This window comes from Pelodiscus sinensis, chromosome 12 (assembly GCF_052426305.1).
Source record: "Pelodiscus sinensis isolate ZL-2025 chromosome 12, ASM5242630v1, whole genome shotgun sequence".
NCBI lineage: Eukaryota > Metazoa > Chordata > Testudines > Trionychidae > Pelodiscus > Pelodiscus sinensis.
The window spans coordinates 47,171,185-47,190,962 of NC_143063.1; the positions used below are offsets into that span (position 1 = coordinate 47,171,185).

At 47.6% G+C, this 19,778-nt stretch overlaps 1 protein-coding gene across 2 annotated transcripts in view; it reads left to right on the top strand.

The window, feature by feature from the left end:
- Positions 1-19,778, top strand: part of ZNF469 (zinc finger protein 469) — a 545,453-nt gene that overhangs the window by 55,853 nt on the left and 469,822 nt on the right. For both annotated transcript variants that reach the window (XM_075939905.2, XM_075939908.2), the window contains exon 2: positions 3,882-3,947. The gene's annotated coding sequence lies outside the window, so the exon portion shown is untranslated. The remainder of the gene's footprint in view (positions 1-3,881; positions 3,948-19,778) is intronic.

Sequence of the window (19,778 nt, forward strand, 5' to 3'; positions counted from 1 at the left end):
CCATTCTAAAAAGCTGTCGTGTTCACATTTGCCACCATATGCTTTTTATCTCACTAGCTCATCATTTCAATGGGGTCGGTGGCCGGCAGTGGATAATTTCGCTGCCATTTTAAGAATGGATGGGTTGCCTATTAAAGTACACAAGCTCCCATTCTAAGACAGTTCTAAGAGAGACTGCAAATGGGATGCCGTGTGTCAAGTAAGACAAGTGTTTTCTTGGGATGAGCCGTTTCTCTGTTTAGTCTCTTTTGAAATGCAGGTGTTTTACAATCAGAGGCAGCCGCTTCCTATCTGGTTTATTTGGACTAGGGGAGTATCATTTAATGCGAAGGAGATTTATATTGAATTTCTGGAATATATCTTACTGGGTGGGACGCTCATGGTGTCTAGGGAAGAATCCTGGCCCTGAAATCTACCGGAACGACGGTTTGGAAACTGGACTTGATGCTGTTTTGCACTCACAGCGCTTTCCATCTGCGAATCTCAAAGTGCTTTTGTTGGAACGTTAAGGAATTAAGCTTCCCAGAGCTTCTAGCTTCTCCATCCTTGAGTTGGAGACAGTGTTTGTCTTTGCAGACAGTTGGACGGGGTCAAGAGAAGCCAAATGCTGGCAATCGGGAGGGAGGTTCCTGAGAGGAGAAGCAATGGAACTTCTCTCAACCCAGGGTTGTAGGGTTTTTGGGTATATCTACGTGGTGCAGGTGCTCGTGACAAGGCTGTCTCGATGCCACTTAGCCTTTAAAAACGTGTGAATGCTGTTTGTCAGGATGTTTGCCAACAAACTAACTCAAAGCGGTATTCACGTTTTCACTTGGGTGGTGTTCATGGAGGGAGAGGATGGGGAGTTAAGCACCCATGAGCCACAAAAATTTTGTCCATCACGTGCCAGTGTAGACGTACCGTTTGTGTCTCATCCGCATCGGAGTCCTCAACAATTGACGAATAGTCCTTCCCTTAGGCACCCAGGGAAGGGGAAACTGAGCTCAGGTTAACCCTTTATTCATTCGGGTTAACCTGAACCCAGGTGCCACCTGCTTATGTGTACTGTTAACAAGAATGTGCCTGATTACCGTACAAGTGGTGCTGTTCAGAATGGGCAAGTAGAACTGAAAGAGCCAACGGGATTTTGTTGGCATGCTTCCACCCGGCAAAGCAAAGAGTTACGTATGTGATTCAGCACCATGCGCGATCTCTCTGCCATCAGAGCGTTATATAAATTGCCTCTTTGAATAGTAAAATTTTCACTGACGTCTTACTCATGTTGGGTAAAGGACAGTTCAAGCACATTTCTGAAGTCTTGATTTCATTAACACAGTCCTGCAGTTCATCAAAACCCATAAATATTTATCTTTAAGCATTCTTTGTAGAATTTCAAAAAACATTTGCCATATTTTAAAAGGAGGTTTCGTATTGTGCAATAACTTTTTCTTTCCGTAGATTCGCTGACAAATAAATCTTTCCAATAGCCATTATGAATGGGGAAGTCACATTCGCTTCCAGACCTTTTACAAAACCTAGCATCTCATTTTTGCAGAAGGACTCACAGGGTAGGCATGACTTCCCTGGGCACGTGGCATAAATCAAAGGGGTTTGCAGGATTGCCAACCACAGCCACATAAAAAAAATCATGAATCAGGAACTAAAAATCATGAGGTATTTTTTAAAATTATAATTTGTATGGGTTTTTTTCTTGTTGTTCTTAAATTCCACCCCCCCCCCCCAGCTTCTTTAGAAGTGCACTTGGGTCATGTTTGAAGGCTTTTCTCTGTAACCATGAAGTTTGGAAACTTTTTTATTTTCAGGAAGCTGAGATTTTCTTCTAATTGCTTGCCTCCAGAGCACACTGGGGATGTATGAAACACCTTGAACGAATATTGTCAAACTTGTGATCAAACCGTGAGCTGGCCACATTGGGCTTGCTAAACACTGATAGATTTTTCGGCAGCCACCATGACGGAGGGCAGGGCCGTTCCTTGGGCGTTATGGACCAGCAGGGGGAAACTAGCTACAGAGACATGACGTTAGCAATGGGAAGTTATGTAAAATGTGAGACAATCATTTGGGTTAAGAATCCAGACCTTCTTTCTCAGGAACACTACAGCCCGTTTGTACTCTGGCAACACAGGAGAATCATAGAATCATAGAACACTAGAACCAGAAGGGACCTCGAGAGATCATCAAGTCCAGTCCCCTGCCCTCATGGCAGGACCAAGCATCATCTAGATCATAGGTTCCCAAACTGGGGTGTGTGCCCCCCTGGGGGGGGGGGCGTGAAGAAATTCCAGAGGGGGCGTGAGGCAACCCAACCCCTCACCCCTCAAGTTATGCTGCTACTTTTGTTTTTTGGCCCCGGTCAGTCTTCCCCCCCCCCTTTTTTGTTTTGCATAACAAGTTTTGCTGCTATTGGGGGGCATGAGGGTTTCTCAAAAATCTAAAAGGGGGTGTGATGCCGAAAAGTTTGTGAACCACTGATCTAGATCATCCCTGATAGATGTCTATCCAACCTGCTCTTAGATTCCACAACCTCCCTAGGCAATTTATTCCAGTGTTTAACCACCTGACAGGTAGGAAGTTTTTCTTGATGCCCAACCCAAACCTTCCTTGTTGCAATTAAGCCCATTGCTTCCTATCCTACATGGACACCCACTTACATTTCCAGAATATGTAGATGGGCCTTACCGTAAATGGGCCTTAAGCTCCTGACGTTCTGGATGGTTTATTTAAACTCCTCTTACAATATTCCTGATATTCTCTGGTGTTGGTCAGATTAAAAATAATATGGAAACAGTCTTTCTTCTGGTTCTTTCACTTCTAGCCTTGGAAGAACTTAGGAAGAGCAGAGGCATGCAGAAAAATGGGGTAAAGGTGCTTGATGATCTATTAGATGGATAGTTGTAACTTCAGATGTAAATACTTATATTCATGAATCACCTTTTATTAATATTCAAAAAGTTTGCTATTTAAGCAAAGCTTTGGATTTTATACAAAATAGGTGGCATTTTTGTTTTAAAATGTACCTTTCTGGGAACTGAGTACAGTAAAATTCCAATAATCCGGCATCCAATAGTCCAGCACTCCTGATAGTCCGGCATCAAAATGGCAAGAGCCTAGTGACTGAGCTTCGGCAAAAAATGAGTTACAAGGTAACAGCGGCAGCAGCTGAACTGAGCAAAAAGGGTAAAAAAGGCTTAAAAAAACTAAAACATTACAGTACACTGTATACAGTATGTACAATAGAAGGGTTAAGAACACTTTTTATACAGTATATAATATATACAGTGTGTATATATATAACCATTTTATAGTACCTCCTGATAGTCCGGCATATTTGATAATCCGGCACCACCTAAGTCCCATAGGTTCTGGATTATCGGAAGTCTACTGTATTTCAGATTGTTGTATCATATCATTACCTCACAGACACTCACCTTTCCTTTCCCCGTTCTAAAATTGAATTTGTCAATTTTATATGTGTTCGCTTTTTTTTTTTATTGTATCACTTCGGTATATATGGTCGTGCCAATTTTTTTCCACAAATTGACCTGAGGAAGTGGGTCTGGCCCACAGAAGCTCATCACCTAATAAACCATCGTGTTAGTCTTTAAAGTGCTGCATAGTCCTGTCTTTTGTTTCAGCTAGACCAGACTAACACGGCTGCTTCTCTATCATTGTAAAAAATAGGGGTGTGTTTTGTTTTTGTTTTTTGCATTATGAAACAGCTTCCCTGGTTAAAAAAAAAAAAACAACCTCCACGTGTGTATTGAAAAGGGGGTGAGAGTGATCACAAGCCATGCGATGCAAAGTTGTTTGGAGGAGCAGGGCTAGCCACATTTTATGTTAAATTATTTGCCTCTCTCTCTTTTTTTGTTTCCCTATCTTAGGTGGCCTATTGATTCCCTGCACCAATTCCACCCTGACTGAAGTCCTGTCCAGGAATCCTGAACCAGGTATCATTTCTTGCATTTTATTTGCATGAAAAGGCCGGACCTGATACTGCTTTCACTGACCCCAGTGTATTTGCATCCAGTCCAGTGGCGTTCCTCCTGGCCTAGAGCCTGAACCTGTGCCCAGCCAATCAAGGGAAGGATTCCTGTTGACTTCGGTGGCCGTTGTGTGTGTGGTTTGTGCGAGAGGTGCATGGTGCCTGTTGGGTTTTATCCGAATTCTCTCTTTGCAGTGAAGCAGCCAGGGTATATGTCTTCCTAGCTGACAACTGCAGGATCGCAGTTGTTCGGCAAATTGTATTGGTGCACTAATGCGTCACCCTCTGCGTGGTCATTAGGCAGGAACCCTGTTACTGTTAAACAACCTGTTCAGATTTGTCACTGTGGTAGGGGTGGGGGGCTGCTCTGTCATGCTCCTTTCCCTCCCCTCCCCCCACACCCCGGGTCCAAATGTGGCTCTGCAGGCCTTCTCCACGTTCGTCTGTTGGAGCAGAGTGGCCTGTTCTTCATTTTGTCACCCGGCTGTTGAGAGACTAACCCCTTGCAATTTGTCTGCCTGAGGCGTTGCAGAAAGAACAAAATCTCAAATGCCAGCCTTGGGGTTCGGTGCTAACGCCACAGGACTTCTCTGTGCTGATCTTCCCTGGCTCTTTCCCTAGAGAGATGGAGACAGGCCTTCTTCACTGGCTCTGGTCCTCTGGATTGGTCAGAGTTTCCTCTAAGCTCTTCTAGGCCTTGCTAGGACTGGCTTGTTGGCAAGCTGGTCTGAGTGGGTTTTCTTTGAGCAGAGTATGTGGGGCGCCACTGTCGTCAGCTGGGGGCAGGAAGGCCTGTTGCACCCTCGAGTAACCCGCACACCTACTGGGTGTGGGCGCACGGTCCCATGGGGTGGCACTTAGACCACTTACGGAGAGAGAATGCGTTTGCTCTGGCTACAGCAGGGCTTGGCAAAATATGATCTGCAGGGTGGATTCGGGCTGCGAAGCCGCAGGATCCGGCCCACGAGAGCCTCAGCTGGCTCCCTGCCTGCCCCGCCCCCGTTTGGCTCTCAGGGAAGCCGGCTGCTGCGGGACCACGTGCTTCTGTGAATGCTGAGAGTCCAGGAAAGGGGGCAGAGGCTTCTCTCACTGCTCCCGCCCCCAGTAGTTCTCATTGGCCCGTTTCCGGCCAATAGCAGCTCACTGTTGGCAGGGTAGGCAGCATATGAAGTGCCCCTCCCCCTTCATCCCCCGGGTTCACATGGCCCCTGTAGCTGCTGTGAGCAGTACGGGGGCATGGAAGGCAGGGATCCTGGTTAAGGAACCTGCTGGGCTGCTGGCTGGGAGCCACCTAGGTAAGGTCTCCCAGCTACAGCCTGCCTCTGGCATCTCAGCCCCTCCATCCCCCGACATTCTCCTTCCCTCCTGCATCCTTACCCCATGTAATCCAAACCTACACCCCCTGCTCCAGCACCCATACATCTTCCCAGTCACTGCGTCCCCTCCTATACCCCTCCTCAGGTCACAGCCCCCTTTGAGACCTTGCACTCACTCCTGCCCCAGGTTACAACCCCCTCCCAGACCCTGCACTCGTGAGATTCCATTGCCACCCAGCTGATTAGCAGAGCACCGGCAGCTAGGTTTTCTTTTCCACTGGTGGTGCACATGCACACATGCCTTGGGGGGCACACAAATTTATTCCGCACGTGGATGGAAAAGATGAGCGGGAACATTGAACTAGCCTTGGCGTGTCTCCAGAAAGGAATCCCTATTTCCTTAGAATCATGTTTCACTTCCAGCACTGTCACATTCCCTAACGTGGCAGCCAGGGCCCTTGTCTGGTAGGCCCCCGTCAGTTCCTGTGGCCCCAATTGGTTCCCCTAGAGCAGGCTGATTGGGGATATGCAGCTAACTAGCCAATCCTGATGAGCCTATTAGCATCCGCGAAAGGGTATAAAAGAAAAATCAAGAAGGGCATGCGGGAGAGTGGACCAAGGCTAAGTGAGCTCGGGGTGCACTGATATCTCAAGGAAGGGAGACCTCTGCTTCATAGAATCATAGAATCCCAGTCAGAGGCATCTAGTCCAGCCCCCTGCCCAAGGCAGGACCAATCCCAACTCAATCAACCCAGCCAGGGCTTTGTCAAGCCAGGACTTAAACACCTCAAGGGCTATGTCTACACTCGGGGCTTCTTGCACAAGTACGGTAGTTCTTGTGCAAGAATCTGCAGAGCGTCCACACTGCCCACCGGCTTTTGTGCAAGGAAATTTACAGTACGGCGCGGTAAGGGAGGGCTTCTTGCGCAAGAGCTACGCTGTTTTCTAGCAGGCATAAGCTCTCTTGCGCAGGAGCTGTTGCACAAGAGGGCAGTGTGGACGCTGGCAGGGGTTTCTTGCGCAAGAGAGCCCTATGGCTAAACTGGCCATCGGCACTTTCTTGTGCCACACTGCCATGGGCGCTCTTGTGCCAAGGCATAGCTGGCACATGGCAGTGTGGCTGTGTTCTTGCGCAAGAGCACCAGTGGCAGTGTGGACGCTCTCTTGCGGAAGATGTTCTTGTACAAGAAGCCTCGAGTGTAGACATAGCCTAGGGATGGAGATTCCACCCCTCCCTAAGGAGCCCATCCCAGTGCTTCCTCATCCTCCTAGAGAAAGAGTTTTCCTAATCTCCAACCTAGACCTCCCCCACTGCAACTTGAGACCATTGCTCCTCATTCTGCCATCTGTGACCACTGAGAACAGCCCCTCTCCTTCCTCTTTGGACCCTCCCTTCAGGAAGTTGAAGGCTGCTCTCAAATCCCCCCTCACTCTTCTCTTCTGCAGACTAAATAAGGCCAAATCCCTCAGCCTCTCCTCGTAGGTCATGCACTCCAGCCCCCTCATCATTTTGGTTGCCCTCCACTGGACCCTCTCCAATGCATCCACACCCTTTTTATAGTGACCCAGAACTGGACACAATACTCCAGATGAGTCCTCACCAGAGCCGAATAAAGGGGAATAATCACTTCTTTAGATCTGCTGGCAATGCTCCTCTTAATGCACCTTCATATGCCATTAGCCTTCTTGGCTACATATCCAGCTTCTCATCCACTGTAACCCCAGGTCCTTTTCTGCTGAACTGCTGCTTAGCCAGTTGGTCCCCAGCCTGTAACAATGCTTGGGATTCTTCCATTTCTCTCTGGCCATGTGGAAAAGGGCTAAAGAGCAAGAAAATATTACAGACATATTGCACAAGACTGTATTGTGCGGGTGATGGGAATATAAACAAAGTTACCTGAAACTGCCACTTGCTGCAGAATTTGAGAGCTGTCTGGGGCATTGGAGGATGGCAACGGAGCAATATAACACGGTTGGTCCACTTCCTGCAAGCTGCTAGGCAGGGATTGGTATCTTGTGCTTGTACAAGGCCCCGTAGACTTCCCAGATGTTTCTGATCATAAATCTAATGGGTGGATGAAGAAATGCCTCATGCATGTCTTGAGAAATCCTACAAGTATTTGAAATCTTGTTGATTCTTGTCCCCTTCTGTCCCCTTTCATCACGTTAAAGTGAGGGCTGTATCGCATTCGCAAGTGGCCGCAGAGACAGTGGGAGGTATGTGGAGTTCTGGCTATGCAATGAAGCCAAACTGAAATACTTCACCTATTCCTGGGTTAGGTTTCATGTGTCCCTACCTGATGTTATTTATTACTTTACATAATTTATAACTCCATTAGCAGAGACATAAGTAGAGCTGCAAGAATACAGCAACAAGGGAAAAAAACATCTGGGTAAAATTCACCCCTTTGCAGCCGGCCAGCTGTACGTCATGTTAATGTGGGACATATGTGGTGCACAATCACTGACCCATCTATGTGCACAGAAGTCAACGTCAGGCTTAGTGAATATTCTTCCACATAGAAACTACTGATCTGCATTCCTGGTATTTGTGACTCCCTGTTCTGTGCTTATTCCCCAATCGATTCAGATGAACATGATGGCATTGGCAGGGGCATTTCTGGGAAAGATGAAGCCCCGCATATCCTTGTGCGAGTAAATATTCACAAGAGGATTTCCATTGAAAGTGCTCCTGCGGCTATTTTGGAATGTTCACCAGATAGACTTGTAGAATGTTTATGCCTGTTTGGGGGCAACTAGAAAACAGCAAAAGGAGCGGGCGGGAGGATGGGGGAGGAGGATTCCTAGCTGATCAAACTGTGATCACCTTGTCTGCCACAGATATGAAAATGTGTAACTTGGGTGAGTAATTGGCTGCCATTAATAACAGAGACAGATTTAGAGCAACTAGTTTACGTTTGTAACAACCACAGCAGATTACACGTTTGTTTGTAAACTTCTGTTACAGCAAACAAGTGGGGAATCATTTCCCCTTGTACTTTTATTTCCTGGCTTTGGTCTATGGATCTGCTTCCCCATCACAAAAATCCAGGGCAGTACAAGGAGGGCAGCTGCTGTCAATCTTTATTGCTAAAGAAACACCGAAGCCTGAAATTGGGACCTTTGAAACAAAAGTTTTCCAGATCGTTATGAATGGGTGAGCAACAGTGGGGGTGCAACGCATGTGCAGGTTACACACTGAGGTAGACTGTGTGTGTCACAGGTAAAGCAGACAAGAGGAGGCTGTTTCTTTTGGGACCAAAGTCTGGCTTCAGTTATATCAGGATAAATCTAAAGTTGCTAGAGAACTCGGGAAGTTAGGTAGAATTTAGGGTTGTATTTCAAATTACAGTCTAGTCCTAAAATTATTCTCTGCGTGTGTGTCCCTGCTTTGCATTACACCTTGCTGTTAGTTGATTTTCTTGTTAGAGCCTTTCATCTACCTCTTCAATGCTAATTTTTCACACCCACTGGATGCTAAATGACAAAGCACATACCGTATTTTCCGGCGTATAGGGCGACTGGGTGTATAAGACGACCCCCTATCTTTTTAATTAAAAGATAGGGTTTCATCTTATACCCCAGCGCCCCTCCGCCTCCTTTGCTCCCGGTGTCCCTGGTCTGCTGGAGATGGTCCCCAGCAGACCAGAGGCACCGGGAGCAAAGCCACCAGGAGCGCCTGGGCTGCCTCCCGCCGGAGCCCCTCCGCGGCTTTGAAAGCCTCGGGGGAAGCCGGCGGCGGGGCATCCCAGGCGCGCATGGGCTGCCCCCCCGCCGGAGCCCCTCCGCGGCGGCGCGGAGGGGCTCCGGCGGGGGGGCAGCCCATGCGCGCCTGGGATGCCCCCCCGCCGGCTTCCCCCGAGGCTTTCAAAGCCGCGGAGGGGCTCCGGCGGGGGGGCAGCCCATGCGCGCCTGGGATGCCCCCCCGCCGGCTTCCCCCGAGGCTTTCAAAGCCGCGGAGGGGCTCCGGCGGGGGGGCAGCCCATGCGCGCCTGGGATGCCCCCCCGCCGGCTTCCCCCGAGGCTTTCAAAGCCGCGGAGGGGCTCCGGCGGGGGGGCAGCCCATGCGCGCCTGGGATGCCCCCCCGCCGGCTTCCCCCGAGGCTTTCAAAGCCGCGGAGGGGCTCCGGCGGGGGGGCAGCCCATGCGCGCCTGGGATGCCCCCCCGCCGGCTTCCCCCGAGGCTTTCAAAGCCGCGGAGGGGCTCCGGCGGGGGGGCAGCCCATGCGCGCCTGGGATGCCCCCCCGCCGGCTTCCCCCGAGGCTTTCAAAGCCGCGGAGGGGCTCCGGCGGGGGGGCAGCCCATGCGCGCCTGGGATGCCCCCCCGCCGGCTTCCCCCGAGGCTTTCAAAGCCGCGGAGGGGCTCCGGCGGGGGGGCAGCCCATGCGCGCCTGGGATGCCCCGCCGCCGGCTTCCCCCGAGGCTTTCAAAGCCGCGGAGGGGCTCCGGCGGCGGGGCATCCGGCGTACAAGACGACCCCCGATTTTTGGGGGATGTTTTTTAACATCAGAGGTCGTCTTGTACGCCGGAATATACGGTAACATCTGTTTTCTGACCGGTTTACAAATTCCAAGGTCCCAGTTTGTATCATTGCAGAATTTGACCGGAGAGGCTTAGATGAGTTTGGTTAAGAGCCAAATAAGTATTCAGGCAGAATCAAAGCTCTCCTAACCTTTTGAAAGTCTCAGCACCGTATATACAGTCAGTGGTTTCTGCATGGCCAAGTCCTGTAGCAAAATATTGGTTGTAAAGTGGAGCTCATTTTCCATCTAAATGCAAGTCAACTGCAACTTAGTAATCTTTCAAATGAGAATATTGATAATTGTGCAATAAATGGCCTGATTTTGCAAATGGAAATCAGATCGGGAATTGCGCTCACTGGAGTGGAGAATAGTTTAAGATATGAAAACGCTGCATTTGTTGGCAGCTCTGAGTCTAGGCACAAAATTAGTTATCCAGAGGGGGTCTAGAGATTGGCAGCTAGCACAAGTATTTCCTCTTGCCGTGCAGGGATTAATGTGTACGCGATCTTCTCTGCTACAGCACGCTGCCCTCTGGCGTCCAGACAATAGAGGATGCTATAGAGAACAGAATCCTTTTAGGGAGTAGAAGCAGGTCTGGAAAGTCAGCAACTGCCTTTGTTAACAAGTCCGACCTCTTACTCCAAACCACATGCGCATTGAAGCTTTCCCCCCCCAGCTTTTAATAAAGGATAATCACTGACTTACTAAATCAATCTGTATTCCAGGGGTGAAATACAAACAGATTCTGCCTGGCAAAACACCAGCAGCTGTACCATATGGCTTAGGATAAACAGTTTGGGGATAGCAAGTGGGTATATTGCAGACGATGCATGATGTTAGAGCGGTGGAATAGAGGAACAGTTAATTTGATTAGGAGACTCTCCAGTCACCGACCTTTAGTTCAATTAATCCTTTGGAGTCTCACCGATCCACGTGTAAAGTTTTTGGTGATTCATATGAAATCTCAGTATTTCTGGACCCTCTAATAGAATGCCCCTCATCCTCACCAGCATCAGTTTTGCTGGCAGTCTCTGGAAATTGCCTCTGTCCTCAGAGTTTTGACTGTGCATATAGAAAGAAGCCAAACACTTCAAGGCTACGTCTACACTGGCATGATTTTCCGGAAATGCTTTTAACGGAAAACTTTTCTGTTAAAAGCATTTTCGGAAAAGCGCGTCTAGATTGGCAGGATGCTTTTCTGCAAAAGCACTTTTTGCAGAAAAGCGTCCGTGGCCAATCTAGACGCGCTTTTCCACAAAAAATCCCCGATGGCCATTTTCGCAATCGGGGCTTTTTTGCGGAAAACAAATCTCTGCTGTCTACACTGGCCCTTTTGCGCAAAAGTTTTTCGGAAAAAGACTTTTGCCCGAATGGGAGCAGCATAGTGTTTCCGCAAAAGCCCTGACAATCTTACAGGAGAGTGTCAGTGCTTTTGCGGAAATTCAAGCGGCCAGTGTAGACAGCTGGCAAGTTTTTCCGAAAAGCAGCTGCTTTTCCGGAAAAAGTGGCCAGTCTAGACACAGCCCAATAGAATGAACTAGGGCAGGGTGGGGAACCTAAGGCCCGAGGGCCGGATGCAGCCCCTGTGTTGCCTGGATCTGGCCCCTGAGGCTTAGGGCGTCTGGCAGCATTGGGGAGCCCGTGTTGGCACTAAAGCTTGCCTCCCCGCTGACTCCCTGCAGCCCCCGGCCCTCAGCTGATTTTTCTGTGGGTCAGCTGCCCTCGACCCAAAAAAAGGTTCCCCACCCTCTGAACTAGGGGGAAAAACTTTGATTTTTTTTAAAGATTTCCTTACTTTGTGGTTAGTTGACTATATTGAATGCATTATCTTTAGTCCATCATAGAACTAGTTTAATAAAAGGTTTACATCTCTCCCTGTAGCTGACCATTTAAGGATGGGTTCAGAATGGCGTATCCTAGTTTCCATGGCAGCAAGCTGTGGTGAAGGTGCACCTCATGGTGTTTAGAGGGAAAAGAAAAGTTAAAAAGGAGGCGGCAGTTTGAGAATGGCGCCAGGTATTGATCCACAATAGGAAGGATATTGAAGAAATAAACTAGTATATTGTATATTGTTGACTTCTTGTAAGCAAGGGTTGTATTGCAGTCATACTAAATGCCACTCGCGTTAAATATACCATGGAACAAGGAAGTCTTCTGATTAAGGCCCTGGCAGCTCATCAGTGTCAAGTCTGGCTTCAGTTATGCCAGGAGAAATCTAAAGTTACTACTGAACTCTGTGAACGTAGGTAGAATTTACACTGCCAGGTAATCAGATGTTGGTGGAATTCCTAAGTCTGTCCTAGGCTCCCGCGGTGACCCTGGACAAACCATATAATCTGTTTGTGATGTGTTTACACAGTAGTGCGCACCTCGAAATAAGCTATGCAGTTTGGGCTACGCAAATTGCCTCGCTGATTTTGAAATAGCTTATTTTGAAACGTGGCGCTGTCTACACAGCGCTAACTTCAAACTAAATGGCTAATCCGTCATCTTCCTTACTCCTTGTGCCATGATGTTTACCGGAAGCTGGAATAGCAAGCCCGTTACTTCGAATGCATTTTGAACTAGCGAGTGTGCTGCGAAGACGCACAGAATGCTGTTTTGGGAGAACGGACGTTCTCCCGAAATAGTGCCGCTGTGTAGACGTACCCTTTGAGTCCCAGGTCCCCATCAGTAAAATGGGGATAATGTTTCTCACCTTGCAAAGGAATCTAAAGACGAAGGCATTTGTGTGCAAAATGGACTGCAGCAATGGGGCCGGCAGCTAAGGGTATGTGTTCACTGCAATTAAAACCCAAAGCTGGGCCGAGTCAGCTGACTCAGGCTAAGGGGCTGTTTTAATTGCAGTGTAGAAATGTGGACTCAGACCTGGGCTCTGGGAAGCCACAAAGGGGGGGAGGGGTGCTGGAATTTGGGCTCCAGCCTGAGCCCCAAATGTCTACCCCACATCTAAACAGCCCTTCAGACCAACTCCCACGTCTGTTGACTGAGGCCAGTCACAGGTGTTTAATCACCATGTTGCCATACCTTAAGCAGACAGATGTTTTCTTAGATTTCCCGGGCACTGAAATTGCAGGGGATCCATTAGTTGATATTTGCGCCACAAAGACTCTTAGCCATTCTTCTTAAACAAAGCAACCCACCCCAATAACCTAGGTCCACGTGTCTGTTGTTTCCTCTTGCTATCTTCTGCTAAGTAAGATGGATGATCTTCCCAGTCAGTATTGAACATCACAAATACCCCGCTGTGTGCTGGTTGGAAGAAATAATGTTGGGAGAAGCTTTGGGAAAGTAACTAGCCAGCTTCTGATTGGTGACATTTTCAGCACTCTTGTTTGAAAAGACGTGCAATAATTTTTTCCAGGAGTCCGGTGAAGATGGGCGCTCCTATGAGGTTGCTGAGTGTATAACCGGTAAAGAGCAAATTTCTGCATGCTTGCCTGACTCCAACTTGGCTTTGGTATTTCTATTCCTGGCTATAAATTAACAGAGTTGAGCTTTGTAGCATTCTTTGGAAGAAAATGCAACCTAGTTTTATAAAAAAAAAAAAAAAAAAATCGACACACACGAATTAGAAATATCATAATGTGCTTCAGCTGATGACATTATGCAAGTTCCTATACATCAATTCATCTTGGGCAAATCGAGTCCGAGTTGGGTGTGCTTTGGTTCTGTCCCAGTGCAACGTGCCTGCATCCAGGTTAGATTGTTGTGCAGTGCCGTGAAGGTAGAACCTACTGGGTGGGCTTTCCTTTGTGAACCTAGTTGGAAATAATTACTCAAGGAGCAGGACTCAGATACCTGCCATGAGCATAATCTTGTTTTGCTGACCCCGTCCAAGATCTGCTGCTATGCAAGGAGGGGAGAGGATTCCTGTGTGTTTTGGAATGCATTAAGGCCATGTGTATCTGGCTGGATTTATTTAAGCTTCGACGTGTTGGAAGAATGTATGTAAAGTAAAATAAACATTGACTTAGGCATTTTGCAGAGGTTGGTGCAATTTGCCTGATTTTTTTTGGAAAGGTGATGCCTTTGGACAGGGGAGGTACAGTAGGCGGTCGGGTTCCCTTTGAGTTTACTCCAGGTGCTGAGATGCTGTCCAGAGAGAATGTGCTGAGATGGGCCAACGAAAGGTGTAAATTAAGTGGAATTGTACTTAGCTTCAGGCCTAGTTCTCACAAGTGAACCTTTTCAATCCCCACTGATTCTCTGCGGAACCAGGGATCTGCCTATAATGATCTCATTGCAGGAATGCAGCCATCAACTGCAAGTGACTGGGTTCTCTTTGTTCATTCCCATTTTACCTGTAATAGAGCTGTTGGCACAAATCAGGGCTCCTGCTCTAGCTTGTTACGCTGGAGGGTGTTGGCAACTGCCATTATGTTTTGTCTTTGGTTTATCAGCAATCACAAGCAGAGGATCATGGTAGCTACTCTTCCTTCTGGCTAACTAAAAGAAGCAATTAAGCTCCTTTATGGCCTGAGAGAGCAGCAACAATGGAAGCCACCGCCCAAATTACTGGTTGCATGGAAGGCCTGAGGAAGAACTAATTCCAGGAGAGTAAGAAGGGTTTTCCCAAGCACATTTTGCAAATACAGGCATTGATAGGCTTGTGGCTGTGTGTCAAACAGAATGCAGCCAGAGAAGTGAGAAGAAAGTCCTAGAAGCATTGTTAGCGCGGCCCTGAGATAAAAGTCAAGAAATACATTCTTTTGGGCAGAGCTGTGGCTGGAAAATCTGGCTTGCAGTTGTGAGCAAGGAAACTGCCTACTGCAGTTTGTGCTTGCTGTGCTCCGGCAAACAGGAGGTTGTTTGTTTGCATTCTTTGTAAATAAATAGGATTGCACCACGGACAGTATCAGACTCCTATGAAAAAATCCTCCTCCTTAGTAAAAACAACCCAGCAAGGCTCTGAATACAGGCTAACTCCTAGGATTAAAATAATTTGGTACTGATTCATAAGGTATCTGAGTGCCGCACAACACCCTAGCTATACAGAGGGGAGATAAAGAGAGACTAAGTAACTTGCCCAAGGTTAGACAAGAAATCTGTTGCAGAGAAGGGACCCGAGTCTGTCTCTCTCTCTCCTGCTAACCACTGAGCCCTCCCTTCCTCTTTGTCACAACAAACAAGTGTGCAAAACCAGACCCTCGTGAGCACCTAAGAGTATCCAGTGTGGAAGCACATACAAGAGGAAAAAAGCATTGACTAAAGGGGCTTGAAAAGGAGAGGCTATAAGAAACCGTGAGTTTAAAATGATGGAGAAATGGTTCAGGTCTGCCCTTTTTAATGCTGATTTTGCCAGTATGTGGCAGTGGCAGCGGGATGGATGCTTCTTTCCCTGGGTTTCCTGTCTCTTGTGGATTAAATGAAGAAATGTAATGTCCGTAGGACGTAGTTTTTATATTTAAATGCAGTAAAGGTAATTCTGTTTAATGTAGTCCGATTTTAACAAATGAGCGCACACGCAGAATAAAGCCACTTCCCTCAATACCGTTTTAATTATGAAAGGGAAAAAAATTACACATTACAAATGATGATGAATAGAATTTTATTGCAGTTCATGTGAGGACTTATTTAATAGTAAATTACATTAGACACTAGCAAAATCCTTCCCCCCTTCTAAGGTTTATTTGAAGCTTGTTGAACTTTAACTGGAAAAATGAGCTGTGAATTGAATCAGAGCCTTGCAGAGCCAGTCCAAACGGTGCTTTGTGTGTACGGTTTAGATTAGCCCCGTTTAATTCCAGATTGCATACATACATTTCTAACATCTGTGAAATCAAAACCAGACACTTCTGCTTTATTAAAATAGTTTCTCGTGTGTCCCCGCCCCCTGTGGTTAATTTGTTAGGATTCAAATACTTGAGTTGTGCAGGTTTTGTTTTGGAGCAAATATCTCTTTCCCCACCCTTGATTGGTTCATCCTAGTTGATAATCTCTGGGCTCTGACAACTCAGACCTAGCTCCTGAGCCTGCTATCAAAGTCTGCCATGGAGCAGGTGATAAGGATGCTGTACAGTGAGCCAAGAACTGGAATGAAACCACGTGGTGCCATTACACATTCCCCTCGTGCGAGTTGACTCACTACTAGCGTGCAGCACATTCCGGCTGGCCAGCAGTGACTTTCTTCTCTTCCTCGCTCCTGTATTTTCCTCCCTGTTCCCCCAATCTGTTCTCTTTCATTTCTTGCTCCTCCTCTCTTTTTTTGATGATAGATGTTCAATTTCATTTGTGACCGGCACTGAGCTTTGATTTGTCGGGGGAGAGGAGTGTAGAAACCCCCGTATGTATTCAATAAATACGCGACACCTGTTTTGGTCCTGCCTGACAGGACCGAGTTATCAAATGCTTCAAGGAGGTGGCATTGAAACGAGTGCCGAAAGAGTGGACTGAGATCGGGGGCTTGGTGGAGTAGATATTTTGTGGCAATCCCTCAAGGCAGTCGGATGTCTAATATGATGCAATCTACAGTATCGAGATCCATACTCCTTAATAATAACCAGATAGCCTCATGACTTAAGTTCTGGGTGGATGTAATTCTCTGTAATGCCTCCCAGGGAGCAAGGGTGTGAAATGGATCTGTGCCCTCGTGGAGTTCCTCACTGACTCCTTTTACAGAGCTTTGCCTAGTCTCCGTGACTCACATCACACCATTCCCTAGGGGCTCTGATTCTGCAAATCCCTCCATACGTGCCTAAAACCAGGGTCCAGGGCGCTGATTTTCACTGACCAAACAGAGAGGGTTTGCTTTAACAGACCAGCCCTTGGAGAAACAAGATACTTGGGCGATTTGGCTTTTCGAGATGCCTTTACCATCTATGTATGTGGGGAAAAAAATTCCAAGAGTAGAAAACTCTGTGAGCAAACAAGAGCATCATAAGGCCCAAGGTCTGGAAGCTGAAATGAGATACATTCTGGCTAGTAGTAAGATGCGGATTTGCAACAGGAAGAGGACCCATTACCGCCACACACACACACTCCTTCAACCACAAGACATGGCCTCGATGCAGGAATTGTGGGAAGAAATGACCTGATCCGGGTTATGCAGGCGCTTGCACTAGATAGTCAGTCACTATAATGGTCTTTGTCGATTTCAAGGCTAGAAACCCAGTATTCTTCCTTTGGCAACAACCATTCTCTCAGGCGGGAGAAGAAAATGACCCCGTTCCCCAAACCGTGGGACAGTGCACGTAACCAGCTGTTCAGTGGTGAACCCAAGAGGAAGAGAATCCTCCCTGGTGCCTGCTAAGGAATCGGTTTGTGCCCTGACCCATAAAATTTTGTAACCGTTCTAATGCCAACAGGCTTACAACAAGGGTAACATTACAAGCAGCAGGTCATAGAATCTGGTCTGGAAGGAATCTTCAGAGATCACCTAATCCAGTCCCCTGCATTCATGGCAGGACTAGGGTATTATCTAGACCAAGGGTTCCCAACCTGGGGTACACGTACCCCCAGGAGGTACGAGAAGCTTGTCAAGGGGGTACGGGAAATATTTGGTAAATAACTAGATTATCTTAATTGAAATATTCCAAAAGTAGTAGTGTTAGTGAAAAAAGTTGTGGATTCTAGAGTCTAGAATTTATTTTCTTTCATATTGAATAGGGGGTACCGGAAGGTTTACTAAAAGCCAAGGGGGTACAGGGACCAAAAAAGGTTGGGAACCCCTGATCTAGACCATCCCTGACAAATCTTTATCCCACCTGCTCTTAAAAACCTTCAATGAAAGGAGATTCCCTAGACAATTTATTCCAATGTTTAGCCAACCCGGCAGTTAGGAAATTTTTCTTAATCTCCAACCTAAACTGCCCTTGGTGTAGTTTAAGCTTATCGCTTCTGATCCTATTCTCAGAGATTAACACAAACATTTATTTTCTCCTTCCTCCTTGTGACAGTCTTTTCTGTGCTTGAAAACTGCAATCATGTCCCATCCCCAGTCTTTTCTGTTGCAAGCTGAATGATCCTATTTTTTTTTCAATCTTCTCTCGTTTCTAGACCTTTGATCCTTTTTGTTGCTCTTCTCAGGACTTTCTCCAATTTGTCCACATCTTTCCTGAAATGCGGTCCCCCAGAACTGGGCACAATATTACAGTTGAGGCCTTATCAGGGCCAAAGAATGAATTCCTATGTCTTGCTTACAACACACCTGCTTATGCCCCCAGAATGCTGTTGATTTTTTTGCAGTGTTACACTATTGATTCTCACTTAGTTCTGAGCTGCAGATTCCTTCCACAGACACCTTCCAAGGCAGTCTTTCCTCTTTTTGTGTAGGCGTGTAGCAACAGCTCCTGCTGGTTAGTCCAAGAATCAGCCAGTTGCGTGGACTGGCTCTGTTGCTTTTCTAGGGGGATCAGCCAATGTTCCCTCTAATTGTTTTCCATCTGTGTGTAGAATGCATTTTGTTCTGTGCACCTGAGGCATGTGTGCATGTGCACCACCAACAGAAACACACACTGCCGGCAGTGAGCCCTCTGCCAATCAGCTGGGCAATATCTGAATATCTCCTGGGTGGCTACCCACCCGCTCTGCTTATAGGGAACACTGGTATCAGCTGTCCTCTGACTCACACCTGCCTCAATGGCCAACTGCAACCCAAAGTCTAGCCCCTCACCTCAGGGGCAGGACGCAGTCTGTATCAGCCATGCTCTGTCGTGGCAAGGCGCAGTGCAAGGGGGAAGGGAGAGACCCAGGGACCCTCCAGTGGCAGCCAGGTCCTGCTCTCCTTCACTTCACCCGACTGCTTGGGTTCCCTGGGCCACTTCCCTGTAGCCCTTGTGTCTTCTCTGCCCTTTGTAGCAGTGGCCACAGCCTGACAAGTATCAGGTGGTAGATCCCCTCTTTGCTCCCCTGAGCCTGCCTAGCACTGCTCTGTCCAAGGTACTTCTCCCTCACTGGACAGGCCCCAGCTGCCCTCTGCTCGGCTGAGCAGCACCTTATATCTGGGCTGCCACAGCAAGCTGCTTCTTGATTGGCTCCTAACAAGCCTGCCCCTCATTGGCTGAGTTTGCGCAGGCTCTTTTCAGCCTCCTTTCACCCTTCATTCTCCAAAGTGCAGCACCTACCCCACTACAGTGAACAAATGATTGTTCCCGGGGGCGGATATACGGCAGGGCGAACAGGGCGGCCGCCCCGGGCCCCGCGCTTCAGAAAGCCCCGCGCATGCGCCATGGCAAATGGGGGGCCCCGCGGAATTATGCTGCCCGGGGCCCCGCAAAACGGTCATCTGCCCCTGATTATTCCTTCCTACGCGGAGCACTTCACATTTGTCCTGATTGAAGGTCATCCTATTTCCTTTAGGCCATTTCTCCAGTTTGTCCTGATCATTTTTGAATTTGAATCCTCTCCTCCAAAGCACTTGCAGCCCCTCCCAGTTGGGTTGTTTTCTGGGTACACAATGGAACAGATTTGCCAATGGGATTATACCAGGGCTGAATTTAATCTGTTACAGCGGAGGATCTGCAACCACTCAAGTGTGTCCTGTTTATCTGAACGTGTAATTGGCGATACTTATATGCCCCGCTCTGGTTAAGAGGGAAGAAGTAGGTTAATTTAGGCCAGCGCTTCTAATCTTGAACATACTGCACAGTGTAAACAGATAGCAGGTTTATGCTTCCACTTTAATTTCATTCCCTAGGAAAAAAAATGTTGACAAGAATAAAATAAAATTATAAACAGCCACAAACACTTTCTGATCCACTGCACACATCATATATGCTTGAGAGGGGCTGATTCATATAAGCACAGTTGCATATGCACGCAGCCAGCTCAGCTTTCGCACCAGGACTTTAGAAGACAAGAGTTTCTGTACAATTTATAATAAATTATTCATTTTTTTTAATAGTGCCATAATTGGTTTTTGCGGTAGCCCGGTGAAGGTTGGAGCTGTTATGAAAGCACAGAAATGCCATTCATAATTTTTCCAGGAGGTTTATTTCATTTAGTTCCTGCCTGGA